An 11,499-nucleotide genomic window follows, 5' to 3' on the forward strand; every position below is an offset into this window, starting at 1 on the left:
ACATTCCAGAACTAATTTTGTCTACCTTTCATCCGTGTTTCTACTACACAAACTACATGACCCGCCCTTTGCTATTTAAATGTCTTCATTTTCTATCTATACCAAATTAACTATCCTAGTCACACTTACCCACTCACGTATTCCATTTCTTATATCTCCTCGTTATGCCTTGCATTCAGAATTCCATACTTCATTCGCCCAAATTCAATATAATTTCATAAAGTTATCAATAAATTTAAAAAACATAAGATCTAAATTTTTATTGTAAATACTTATTGTATCTTTCTTATATAATGAAACACATTCTTAATACTAAAAGTCACATAAAAACCAAACTTTATAAAATCGAAACTTTGATCATTGACCTAAGGATATATCCTGAGCCAATTTAAACCATTACGAAAAAATCAAATATGCAAAAATTCAAATCCAATTCAAGCGCTAGCCTCAAATCAACCCATCCATTCCAGATAGATTCGGCACCAAACTTTGCACGGAAATTCTTTTACGAATCGATTAGATTTTTTTCGCCGATATACTTCCAAGATATATATCAGACTATGTAAAATTTTCATAGATGTACCTATACATATATAAGAACACATTCCTTCACGCAGCATTGATACCACATGACGCCATACATTCCTCGCGTGACGGAGCCACGGGCGGGATTCGATCCGGCAACCTTTGATTGATTGCGCGCTGCTCTCATGGACAGGATGATTATTGGCCCACGGAGCCGGGACGTATGATCCTTAGGGCTGTTGTACTCAATCGACAACATTTTCCGGCAACTACTTCATTGCCATTTTCCGATTTCAAAACATCTCTATGCACGATTTTCCATTTTTTTTCTAAATTCATTCGATCGATTTTGTACCGATTATTATTGTGAATGTATTATAATCGGAATAAATTAACTGTTTTCAATATAGATTCATATAAAAAATGTTTGCAACGACTGAATTAAAAAGTTCGGCGATGCATTAGAAGAGAACAAAAAGTGCACTTCGGCGTTTAAACACTGACAGGTTTATTTTTTTATACGGTTTTTTCAGGTTTAATTCCATATTACTTTCGTTTGATTGATTTTAAATAAATAACGCATTTTAATTGTTGTTTATTATGTGAAGTGCTTTAAGGTACCTATTATAACCTTTAGTATGATAGAATTGAACGAAATATATTGATTGATGAGTTTAAAAAGTGGAAATTCTAGCAAAAACATTTATAATGTACTTTTAGTACAAATTTCTCATTGAAGGTGAAATAAAATTAGGTATATTTGAAGTGACTTTTTCTTGCAAAATAGCAAAGGATATACAATATTAATAATCATACTGGTTGAACCCGACATGCGTTGCAATGCCAGAATAAGGCACGCAATTCCCGTTCCCGTTCCCATTCCTGTTACCGTTGCATTCCCGTTCCCGTTTCAAGTGATGGTTAGAGCTCTTAACCAATGTCCAACGTGGTTACCAATGAACACATTTCCTTGACTACACAATGGCACTTCAAACTTTCACGTCGGTAAAATCTTAATTACGAATATTATTATTAAGAGGTTTTTTTTTTCACAGTAAGCTTCCCGGACATGCATACAACAAATCCTGAAAGTTCTATCGTAATTGTTTGAGTAGTTTAAAAGCCTATACGAGACAGACAGACAGACAGATAGACAAATAGACAATCAATGTTATATACATATATAGATAACATCAATATATGACTGATTGTGTCTTCAATTGTCTACAATATAATAGACACATTTAATGAACGTATTTATGACAGTTTATACATGCATAGTAACAAAACCTTCTTCGTGTCGCAAACGAACCATATGACTTTTACAACTTTCAATAATTCAATGTACACAATCAATATCTCCTCTTCCATGACAGCACACCGTCAACTTACATGCAAATGGAAGAAGTCGATTTTTAATCGACGATTGTCAGCCGTCGTAAAATATTCAAAGAGGAAAATTATCGTACGAGCGACACACAATCTCATCAATTATGCAGAGTCCTCCATCGATCCAGTAGAGCAGTTCGATTTTGTAAAACGGTCATCTTTGTGAAATCCCCCTGTACAGATCGACATATTAATGCACACTATACATGTGCGATGGGTATATGTATAGTGAGTGTTTTATTGGATATCGGTCGCGGCCAGTAAATAACGCGAGGCGCAACCAACAAAAGACAGCGGGTCTGCACGCCCACGACCGACGGCCATTTTGTGTTAATGATTAATGGACATCGACTGGCTTCGGACAAACCTGGCACCAAATGTTGTATTTGAACCCCTTAGGAACCCCTGTCAAGTAAAGCGAGACGAGCGAGTCAAACCCTCGCCGTCTGGGTGAGGTTGCGCAAAGCTCCACTTTGAAAGATCGGTTTGATGATTTCATTTGATTAGGATTTTATAATATAGCCACGAGACCCAATCATACCTAATTATAAGACAGTGTTTCAAAGATAAATTAATTAATAAAACGGACTGATAATTTTTCATATTTTATTTCAGTTGTTTGTCTTTTAATTGTTAGTTTTGCCCGTGGTTTTTGAAAGAGATTGATGTGAAATTAATTGAAATTAAAAAGAGCACTTACACCAGTGTTCGCCAAGTGAGCTATATTCGGGCGTAGTTTATATTTTGGACGTGAACCTTTTTTTTACTTCATATTTTTTTTACGAATATCAGTCAAGAAACTGTAATTGTTCTCGTATATTTTGAAAAGAAACTGCAATGAATTCATTGAGACTATTTTTGTATGCAATTAGTCAATTACTGTTAACTAAATACTTTTTTCTCTAAGCAAGACACTATTTAGCTGCCAGCAAGGATATTCATTTAATTTAAGAATAATACTCTCTAAGGAGCCGAATTGTTAAAAACAGGAAATAATGTTTAATATGGACGGACAAACCAATGTCGTTAAATATAATTATTTTTTTTGGTGCAGATATAAATAGAATATCTATTAACATTCTTATTGATTTATTTTATTACAATACATATTATGTTTTATATTGAAAACCCCTGTCAACTGCATCAATCGGAAAAAAATTGGCCAATAGGATAAGACTGGAAAAATTAATTACCCCCAAAAAAAGCTCGCTTGGCGACCAATGACTATATATTGAAAAAAATATTAATATATTCTGATAGATCATCAAAACAGGAAAAAAAGTACTGCATTAATAACTCAATTTGTTAAATTGTCGACAATATTTCCGTTGTATAGACGCGATGTAAAGTAATATGAAATTAAACTTTTTTAAAAGATTTTAAATTAAAAATAATCAAAATTTTGACCACAAGACTTCCATATTTTCTGCGAAACTTTAATATTTCTCCGCAGACTGAAAGACAAACATACATACATAGTATATAGTTTATTATTTATTTTTTATTAGTATACCAATTTCATAAGTTTCATAATAGCATCGATAATACTATATGTATTTCAAATATCTCAATTGATTCAAAGATTAATAATAAAAAAGAATAAAGTGTGAAAAAAAATGAAATAAAGTGTGTCAAACTTTTTGCTACATTTAATACGAATTAGAATTAAAGTTCAAATAAAAATTGAAAGTTTTTGTATTTTCATCGCTTTATTCAAGGACCGGAAATGATATTTTGTAATTTTTATTTGCGAAATATTTAATTAAAGTTGATAGTTTGAATTGTGAGTGTGTATCGAGGAAATTTTTTTGTTGCTTTGAATCGATTATTAGTTGCTTGGGATTGATTTATCGCTTTAAATTTAATATCTGTATATGAATTATTGTTCTTTTCTTTGAAAAAAGGTGTTGAAATAAAAACCAAGCAAATAATGAAAGCTTAAATTGCCTAGACATTTCGATTGCGTCTATCCGACAATTATGTAAATAAAATATCACATTTAAAATTAAAATCTATATAGGTATATTGTTCTCAGCTTTTCTGTAATATTTTTAATATTATATGCAATATAAAAAAATCTTCTTTGAATTTGTCACACAAGTACCTATATATATTTTGTTGATGAATTATACAGATATTATTAAAAATTAAATAAGATTCCTCTCTTCCAAATTCATTATTGTAAGTGAAAATAATCTATACATTATTTACATACCTACTTACTTTGAAAAAGAGTTTAACTGTGTGATTTCCAATTGCGTTCAACCACCAGTCCGATTGCAATACGACGAGGTCAGACATAAAACATTAACATATTTATAAATGATTAACGATTAACAGTCGCTTTGCCTTCAAATGATCCTCTCAATCGTTTCCCAGTAACATGCCCATATAAAAACAAACTACTAATTTAGTTAGGAAAACTACTAATAGTATAAAAATTGTTAATAATATATATTTTTGAACGTAATTAATACTTAATCCGAAGCCGTCGAAAAGGTGAATAAACGCCGTAATAACACACACACACACACATATATAAATACGATATGGAATCAGATGAGTTATTACTTATTTATAAGTCAGACCGAGTTTTCTATGTGTACAATATATAATACACACCCACACAGCCGACAACCAAACATACCAAAAAAGAGAAACATTTCGAAACAATATTATGGGATAGGCTCGTAAATTATTCCGTGGGCAGATCTCGACTTTATTTATAGTTGGGGGCGGCCATCTTGAAAACGAAAAGCCACGTACCAATAATATTACAGCGAGTAACACAAGCCGCTTTCGTGTTTTGTTTCTGTGTTTTTTTTTTGTTTTTAATTCATTCGACGTTAAAAAAATTCGGGCATAAATCATCGTAAGCTTATTCGAATGTGTGTATGTATGGCGATGCGTGTTGCTATAAATTTACAGGATTGTATTGTTGAGTTATGTTTGGGCAAGGAAAGTCTAGGCTATGGAGGTACGCTTGTGAAATGAAACATGATTTTGTCAATGTTTTAGAATTTATTTTATTTTGTTTTCACACAAAAATGTCAATTTGAAGGAATGAAAGCAATGCTTTACGTATTTAAATTACAATTAAATTAGATTTTTATATGTCGTCATTTTATATTTGAATAAATTATCATAATTTTCATATAATCACAATACTTAGTAGCTATTTTATCATCAATTGTTGCTTAGTATCTATTGTTATTTAATATTATATAAGTAGTTGATACATGAGCCGTTATATTTGAAAGTCCGCTATACTTAATTTCGAGAAATATTTCGCAAAACATTATATATAATGTTTTGCGTTTAACAATATTTAAACATACTGGTGGCATGTAATGCGTTTATTCTGCTTTTACGAGATTCTGGACATATCGAATTAAAAGAAGTGATAACAATTTATGAATTGAGTCAAACAGGAATAGTGTTTTTGGAACTGAAAGTTGGACGACACTTTCAAATATAACGGCTCATGTGTACACATGGTACATACAAAATTAGCTTTACCTGATAGATCCAAACCACAATAATATATTTTGCAATCTATAATTTCACAATTAAAAAAATTAGAGAACGAATTTTCTCAAGATCTCATATCTGTATTTATTGGGTTACTACCTTCATTTAATTTGGTCAGTAAATAGATAATCAGCAAGTTATATTATTGGTCAATGACTGTTTGAATATTTTCTATTCGTCAATAGAAAATTACTGCTAATGTTTATCTATGTACATAATACACTATCATCAGTAATTTTTGATGCTGACTTGATACTAACCATTTATTGAAAAAAGATAACACTTATAGAAATATTGAATTTGACATACATATGTACTTTGAAAATAATGAAAAATTATAAATAAATCAATATAAAACAAATGTAATTCGAATTACACAATAGATATGAATAAAATGAAGTCGATTGTAAAATGTAAATGTGTTGATATTACATAACGAAACAAAGACGACTATCAATTTTTATTCATGTATGTAGATATATGTATGTTTATATACATAAACATATATGTATATACTAAAATATACTTAATAATCATAGGTGACATTTTCTAGCGAATGTATGCAGATTGTAGCACGTGCTTAACGTGGCCATGTATTTAAGCGCCCACATACCGAAGTGACACGAAACGATTTTCCGAATAGCTTTCTCTCTTGCCTCGAGGTTTTTCCAAGTCGGAAAATCTCTCGTGCTGGGAGCCTGCTGGAGCCTCGTTTAACCTTTCACGCCCGACGTTTCGTGACGTCCCCTTCATCGCGTTGCATGATCGACACACTGCCACTCGGTTTCGTTACAACACGTCAAAAAGGCGGTCGTCGAAAACTCAAAAAATCGAAAAAAACCCAATTATAATTACACTTGCAATTTCCGACTTTGGATTTTAAAAAAAAATCCCTTTTACCGCAAAAAATGCTACAAATTAGTCGATACTTTTTATGACGAACGTGTTTCGTCCGAATTTAATTATTACTTACCGAATGTACTCTTGTATTATTTTTATTCGTATATCTGATGTAGTGTTTTTAAATTTTGGAAATGGTCAAAATTTACGGCATATTGAATTTGGAGACTTTTCATTATTACAAATTTTATTTTTACATAGATACATACATACATATGTATGTATATACCAGGTAAACCCCAATGCACCTTCCTAGACAATTGATTACAAACATCGCAGCATTTTTTATTGCATAAATCTCTGTATTTTGAGAAGCTGAAGAACAAGCAATTAAAATTAATTATTTAATTAATTAATCCATAGAGACATCTATGGATTTAGATTTGTACATACATTTTTACATATTGTCCATAAATCAATTTCAGATATTTTTGACATAGCGGGTAGAATGATTTTTCCCAATTTGATATAGTAACCGTTTCAACAATGAAATCAAATAAATTGGCAAACTCTGATAGGTAACGATCGACTTGGAGTCACAAATATCCAAGTCTGACCAGCAGCATTAAAGACCAGCACGGGATGAACCCAGTAAATTTATAAGTATTTGTTCTTACTATTTTTTGCAATATTGTTATTTGTTGTATAGTTATTTGTTGCAATATTATGATCATTTAAGAGAGGAGAGGATGATTTTTTTTGCAAAATATATCATTTTTGGTAGAGTGGGGATATAAGAACTGTACTGGGTTGCTATTGTCTCGACATGTCCAAACATGTCCAGACGTCAAAATATGTCAATGCAATGCTCTTTTGATAAATTGTATCTAGCATTCTGCTTGCATACATGCCACATAGCATAAATACACACAAACTTGCGTATTTAACAGGAGGATGCAATTTTACCAGCCTCAAACGTAATTTAATTCCATAAATGACTTTTCCAAGGTCAAGATCCATAATATTGTGATATTTAGATCAGAATTGGTGGTGCAAAGTCTTTATTTTAGAATTCGAGAAAAAATTACAGAAATATAAATATAATACACAAGATTCGTTCGTTTAATAATCATTATCATTTATAGCCGCTTACCATCCACTGCTGAATGAAGGCCTCTCCAGCACGATTCCACTCGTCTATGTTTCGCGTATCTCTCATCCATCTCACCCCACACATTTTCCTAATTTTATCTACCCATCTTCCTTACGGTCTTTGTTTTACCCTTTTGCATTCTCTTGGGTACCATTCTAGCACTTTTTTTGCCCACCTTTCGTCCATTATTCTAGCCACGTGGCTCCCCATTGCCACCTCTTCACTTTATCCACTATATTCACTACCCTGTAGAAACATGGCGTTCAATATCCAAATTTCAAATCCATTCGTCATCACTAGCAAAACATATGTAGATCAAAGATCATTTTCTTCAGGCAGAGTGGTATTTTGATTTAAAAACAACATTCATTCGTCCAAGTGCACTCCATCCTAATTTCATGCATCTCTTTATTTCTTCTTGTTTAATAATATGGGATATAATATATGAATAATTCAAACGAAGATACTTTCATGTAGAAATTTGAACTTTGTTGTTCAAAAAAATTGTTGATCAAGATAATAATTATTATTTATATGAAGAGAGTTTAAATGAACCACATGTGCAACTTTTTCATTTTAATATCTAAAAACATTATAATATATAATTTTAATTATTGACTGCGAAAATTCATATAATATATGTATAAATATTATATACGTATGTATGTGCCGTAAAATTTCAATACTTAAATAAACAAATATTTAATTATTTTAATCAGTTATAATGTATGATCAATTGTATAATTAAATAAATTTATTTAATCTTAATTACACTTATTGTTTAGTTTATTTGAGTCAGTTTTACTATAGAATCAGCATATCTATTCCGTTACATCTAGTCTAGTCTCTTAATAACAGTTCAAAATCATATTCAATATCTACTTATCATTTTTTTCCGTAAATGAACAATTTACATATAATTTCAATGAACTAGACTTAAATATAAATGTTACGCCAATTTTTTTTCTACGATATAATTATAGTATATTTTCAAAATAACATACACTTTCAGACATTATTACACACATTATAAATCATCGAAATTTTCGTTGCTTTTTTGTGTATTTCCACTAATTAAAATGGACGTACTTACACGCATTATATTAAAAAAAAATTAAACTCGGACCATTTGCATAATAAAAAAAATCTCCAATTAAAATCAAATAAAAACGCATACCTAATGATAATGCATGCAACATTTCGCTCGCGGAAACATGTTTACATATATCATTTATTATATTACATTATCAAAAAAATTCTAATTATAAAGCGGGCATTATGCAAATGGGGATATATTTCATCGGATGAGTCGGTATTTTGCATTTATTTTCGAAAATTCACAATCAAAGAGTGGAATCGTAAGAAGGGGTACGTTTTTATCGAGCGGCGTCTCGATCAAACGGTTGTATAATTTAACTTTTAGCAATTCGTCTGCGTTATAGATAAAGTCTACGAAGGTGGTAAATTAGTTTTATTTAAATTTATCAGTAATTTAACACCACTTCGATACGGTATACGTTTCGTTTTCCTCGCACGCCTCGAGACCAGAAATACTTTGTTGCGGTCAAAGGGAAATATTTTAACTAGTCAACACGTATTTCACTCGCTTAACTGAATCCTTATGAAGGCCCCGAGATACGTGCGATATTTTTCGCAATTTATGTACTTGTAATATTATGTCGAACGTGTAGTATCGTTCGAAATCTGCAATGCGAGAGATCGCGTGCAGATAATCTCGGTTGCTACTCCTTTTCAAAAAACGCGTGTTTTTTTTTTTATTTCACTGAATGAATAATAATATTTTGTTCTGCGTCGGTGTTTAGCATAACATAATATAATTATATGCAAAATAAGAATGAATGTGTACAGAGTGGTCGAGAAGTTTTAATGATAATAATTTGATTTAAAAAATTCAATACTTTAAATCTTCTCTTTCTACTATATACAGATGAATGTTTTGCAAATAGTACATTATTGTATTAATTTTTGCCGGAAAAAAAGTAATGAACTACATAATAAAATGTGGTTGGTAAATTTTATTCCACATAAAAAATAATAAAAAGCAATCGTCTAACTTTCAAATCATACCTTATAATATATATACGTATCTCACATAAACATTGAAGTGACAAACTGGTTATAGTGATTCAGTCAGTTGGCGTGCAGCTAATAATCACTAGATTTATCTCAATCAATATCAAATTGACAGGCTTTTCTAGTTTTGCTGATTGCACACGAGTCATAAGATCCCCTGGATGACAGGATGTCCCTCAGTTTCTTACACAGAGAAACATATCCTGTCAAACGAGTTTTTCAAACTGAAACAAATCAATTCAGAAAATAGTAAGAAAACAAAAAAAAACAACAAAGTTTTTTTTTGCATGCAGACAGGTACATTTCCTTGTCACGAAATGTACCTGTGTGCATTCTTGCATATACTATATGTGTGCATTTTTCATTGAAATGTGCATTTCAAGATTCTGTTTAAGTCGAGTGTGCGAAGGACGTACCTATAATACTTGGTGCACGCGAGCCTCGGCAAAACCTGTACCGCAAACCATCAATCAACAATCGATTTGAATTATTTATTTAATGACAATTAATAATTACAAGACGGGCGTATAACTGTAACGCGCCGCCACTGACACGGACACGTCAAACCGCAAGCGAACCCGCATTTTAACGCGTTTCTAATATTTTCCTAGTAAGCGTCGTGCGTATGTCGAATGCGAAAATCAATTAGATCATTAGAAATAACGATCATGTCCGAATAAATTTGAATGATGATAAAGTGCGAATTAAATATTGCAATTATTCTGACATGTGTTAAATGCGACGGGTAAAAATTAATCAAGGCCACCCATTGATTAATTAAAAGATATATGTATTGTTTTTCCAGTGCTTAATAACATTTACATACATAGATATTGTGTTTTAGACTGAAAAATTAAATAAATATCATTCAAAATCAGATCAATTTAAGCTTTTTTATATTTTGAATAAAGTAATATTTACATTTATAGGTACATATTTATATTTTATTAATTACGCTATTTATTTACATTTTTTTTTTTTGCAAATCTTATCACACATAACACAATATGTAAATTAGAGTAAATTTATCAATTAATTAATGATAATTAATTAGAAGTTAATTTATCTTAAATGTTTATAGGTGAGTCAAAAGTCAAATGAAAAATAGTAACATTGTTTCAAATATGAAATCAATATAATTTTAGAATAATCCTCATTATGTTGAAAATTTTTCTTTTGTTATTTTTCCTCACAAGAAGAATGCCCACACGAACGTTGTTCACACGAGTATTACTCGCACGAATATCCCACAAACAGAAAACCAATAATAAATAAAAAATAAAAGCAATTAAAAACCACAGGCGATACTCCTGTGGGCAATCCTCTTGTGGGGAATAATACTTTCACCGAAATTTTATGTCTTTTTGGTATTCCAAATTCATTATGTATTTTTAATATTATTTTCTTTCATGAATGTATGGAACATAAAATGGAATATTTTAAATCTGTTTGCGTAATTTGAATATTTTAATGACAACATTCATTATAAAAACGCATCGAATCGAAAGCTTAAATATCACTAATTTACACCACTGTGGACGCACGTGAATGCATTTTCAATTGCAACATCCAAAGCTCGGCCATAAAGTGTTGCGATCAGATTCAGAGAGGAAAACTAAATAACTTTTTTTTATACACACATTTTCAATTGGCATTGACAACAAAACCAAAACAAAAACGACACAACGAATAATGACTGGTTTTGAATTTGATAACGGGCATTTAAGCTTTTTACGCCAAAGCTGAATTATCACTATTTCTTTAAATAATTACATACATACGTGCATACATGAAAAAAGTGTAGTCTCCAAGTCTAGCCACTTTGTGAGAATACCTAGCCGAGGGTTACTCGCGTATATTCAACAGATGATGTTATTCCCACATCGACGAAAGAAAATCAAATGAAAAAAATTGAAAAAATAAATAAATATACATATGTGGTTTTTGTAAGGAGTGACTCGTTTGGG

The sequence above is a fragment of the Arctopsyche grandis genome, chromosome 8, assembly GCF_051622035.1.
Source record: "Arctopsyche grandis isolate Sample6627 chromosome 8, ASM5162203v2, whole genome shotgun sequence".
Taxonomy (NCBI): domain Eukaryota; kingdom Metazoa; phylum Arthropoda; class Insecta; order Trichoptera; family Hydropsychidae; genus Arctopsyche; species Arctopsyche grandis.